Here is a 4,616-nt window from a genome sequence, read left to right as displayed (position 1 = left end):
CACCACCACCATCATCACCATCACCACCATCACCATCACCACCATCATCACCACCATCATCACCATCACCATCACAGAAGTCTAGCGGCCTCGCTTACGCACTCACCCACTCACCCACTCACTCACCCACTCACCCACTCACTCACCCACTCACTCACTCACTCACCCACTCACTCACTCACTCACTCACCCACTCACCCACTCACTCACCCACTCACTCACTCACCCACTCACTCACCCACTCACCCACTCACCCACTCACTCACTCACCCACTCACTCACTCACTCACCCACTCACTCACTCACTCACCCACTCACCCACTCACTCACCCACTCACTCACTCACCCACTCACTCACTCACTCACTCACCCACTCACTCTCTCACTCACTCACTCACCCACTCACTCACCCACTCACTCACTCACTCACCCACTCACTCACTCACTCACCCACTCACCCACTCACTCACTCACTCACCCACTCACCCACTCACTCACTCACCCACTCACTCACTCACTCACCCACTCACTCACTCACTCACCCACTTACTCACTCACCCACTCACTCACTCACTCACTCACCCACTCACCCACTCACTCACTCACTCACCCACTCACCCACTCACCCACTCACTCACTCACCCACTCACTCACTCACCCACTCACTCACCCACTCACCCACTCACCCACTCACTCACCCACTCACTCACCCACTCACCCACTCACCCACTCACTCACCCACTCACCCACTCACTCACTCACTCACTCACCCACTCACTCACCCACTCACTCACTCACTCACTCACTCACCCACTCACCCACTCACTCACCCACTCACCCACTCACTCACTCACTCACTCACCCACTCACTCACTCACTCACCCACTCACCCACTCACCCACTCACTCACCCACTCACCCACTCACTCACCCACTCACCCACTCACTCACCCACTCACCCACTCACTCACCCACTCAACCACTCACCCACTCACTCACCCACTCACCCACTCACCCACTCACTCACCCACTCACCCACTCACTCACTCACCCACTCACTCACCCACTCACCCACCCACTCACTCACCCACTCACCACTCACTCACTCACTCACTCACTCACTCACTCACTCACCCACTCACTCACCCACTCACCCACCCACTCACTCACCCACTCACCACTCACTCACCCACTCACCCACTCACCCACTCACTCACTCACCCACTCACTCACCCACTCACCCACCCACTCACTCACCCACTCACCCACTCACTCACCCACTCACTCACCCACTCACCCACTCACTCACTCATCCACCCACTCACCACTCACTCACTCACTCACCCACTCACTCACTCACCCACTCACTCACCCACTCACCCACTCACCCACTCACTCACCCACTCACCCACTCACTCACCCACTCACTCACTCACCCACTCACTCACTCACCCACTCACCCACCCACTCACTCACCCACTCACCACTCACTCACCCACTCACCCACTCACCCACTCACTCACTCACCCACTCACTCACCCACTCACCCACCCACTCACTCACCCACTCACCCACTCACTCACCCACTCACTCACCCACTCACCCACTCACTCACTCACCCACCCACTCACCATTCACTCACTCACTCACCCACTCACCCACTCACTCACTCACCCACTCACTCACCCACTCACCCACTCACCCACTCACTCACTCACCCACTCAACCACTCACCCACTCACTCACCCACTCACCCACTCAATCACCCACTCACCCACTCACCCACTCACTCACCCACTCACTCACTCACCAACTCACCCACTCACCCACCCACTCACTCACCCACTCACCCACTCACCCACCCACTCACTCACCCACTCACCCACTCACCCACTCACTCACCCACTCACTCACCCACTCACTCACCCACTCACCCACTCACTCACTCACCCACCCACTCACCACTCACTCACCCACTCACTCACCCACTCAGCCACCCACTCACTCACTCACTCACCCACTCACTCACCCACTCACCACTCACTCACCCACTCACTCACCCACTCACCACTCACTCACCCACTCACTCACCCACTCACCACTCACTCACCCACACACTCACCCACCCACTCACCCACACACTCACCCACTCACTCACCCACTCACCACTCACTCACCCACACACTCACCCACCCACTCACCCACACACTCACCCACCCACTCACTCACCCACTCACCCACTCACCCACCCACTCACTCACCCACTCACCCACTCACCCACTCACTCACCCACTCACTCACCCACTCACTCACCCACTCACCCACTCACTCACTCACCCACCCACTCACCACTCACTCACCCACTCACTCACCCACTCAGCCACCCACTCACTCACTCACTCACCCACTCACTCACCCACTCACCACTCACTCACCCACTCACTCACCCACTCACCACTCACTCACCCACTCACTCACCCACTCACCACTCACTCACCCACACACTCACCCACCCACTCACCCACACACTCACCCACTCACTCACCCACTCACCACTCACTCACCCACACACTCACCCACCCACTCACCCACACACTCACCACTCACTCACTCACTCACCTACTCACCCACTCACACACCACACACACTACACACACTACACACACCACACACACTACACACACACATCAGACACTGACTCACCCACTCACCCAATCACTCACCCACCGACTCACTCACCCACTCACTCACTCACTCACCCACTCACCCACTCACCCACCACACACACCACACACACCACACACACCACACACACTACACACACACATCAGACACTGACTCACTCACCCACTCACTCACCCACCCACTCACTCACCCACTCACTCACTCACCCACCCTCTCACTCACCCACTCACCCACCCACTCACTCACCCTCTCACTCACTCACCCACCCACTCACTCACTCACCCACTCACTCACCCTCTCACTCACTCACCCACTCACTCACCCACTCACTCATTCACTCACTCACCCACCCACTCACCCAATCACTCACCCACTCACTCACTCACCCACTCACTCACTCACCCACCCACCCACTAACCCATCCACAAACTCACTCACCCACTCACTCACCCTCTCACTCACTCAGTCACCCACTCACCCAATCACTCACCCACCGACTCACTCACCCACTCACTCACCCTCTCACTCACTCACCCACTCACTCACCCACTCACTCATTCACTCACTCACTCACTCACTCACCCACCCACTCACCCAATCACTCACCCACTCACCCAATCACTCACCCACCGACTCACTCACCCACTCACTCACCCTCTCACTCACTCACCCACTCACTCAACCACTCACTCATTCACTCACCCACTCACTCATTCACTCACTCACCCACCCACTCACCCAATCACTCACCCACTCACTCACTCACCCACCCACTAACCCATCCACAAACTCACTCACCCACTCACTCACCCTCTCACTCACTCAGTCACCCACTCACTCACTCACCCACTCACTCACCCTCTCACTCACCCACCCACTCACTCACCCACTCACCCACTCACTCACCCTCACACTCACCCACCCTCTCACCCACTCACTCACTCACTCACCCAATCACCCACCCACCCACTCAATCACTCACCCGCCCACCCACTCACTCACCCACTCACTCACCCACTCACGCACCCACTCACTCACTCACTCACCCACTCACTCACCCACTCACTCACCCACTCACACACCACACACACTACACACAGACATCAGACACTCACTCACCCACCCACTCACCAACCCACTCACCCACTCACCCACTCACTCACTCACCCACTCACACACCACACACACTACACACACACATCAGACACTCACCCACCCACTCACCCTCTCACCCACCCACTCACTCACTCACCCACCCACTCACCCACCCACTCACTCATTCACCCACTCACCCACCCACCCACTCACCTACTCACTCACCCACTCACACACCCACTCACACACCACACACACCACACACACCACACACACCACACACACATCAGACACTCACTCACCCACCCACTCACCCACCCACTCACTCACTCACTCACTCACCCACTCACTCACCCACCCACTCACTCACCCACTCACTCACCCACTCACTCACCCACTCACCCACCCACCCACTCATTCACCCTCTCACCCACTCACCCACCCACTCACTCACTCACTCACCCACTCACTCACCCACTCACCCACTCACTCACCCACCCACTCACCCACTCACTCACCCTCTCACCCACTCACCCACCCACTCATCCACCCACTCACTCACTCACCCACTCACTCACCCACTCACCCACTCACTCACCCACTCACCCACCCACCCACCCACCCACTCACACACACACACCACCACACACACCACACACACTACACACACACATCAGACACTCACCCACCCACTCACCCTCTCACCCACCCACCAACTCACTCACTCACCCACCCACTCACCCACCCACTCACTCATTCAACCACTCACCCACCCACCCACTCACCCACTCACTCACTCACCCACTCACACACCCACTCACCCACTCACTCACCCAC

Source organism: Lampetra fluviatilis, unplaced genomic scaffold (assembly GCF_964198595.1).
Source record: "Lampetra fluviatilis unplaced genomic scaffold, kcLamFluv1.1 SCAFFOLD_412, whole genome shotgun sequence".
NCBI classification, from domain to species: domain Eukaryota; kingdom Metazoa; phylum Chordata; class Hyperoartia; order Petromyzontiformes; family Petromyzontidae; genus Lampetra; species Lampetra fluviatilis.
Note: the sequence above shows the minus strand (reverse complement) of the source record.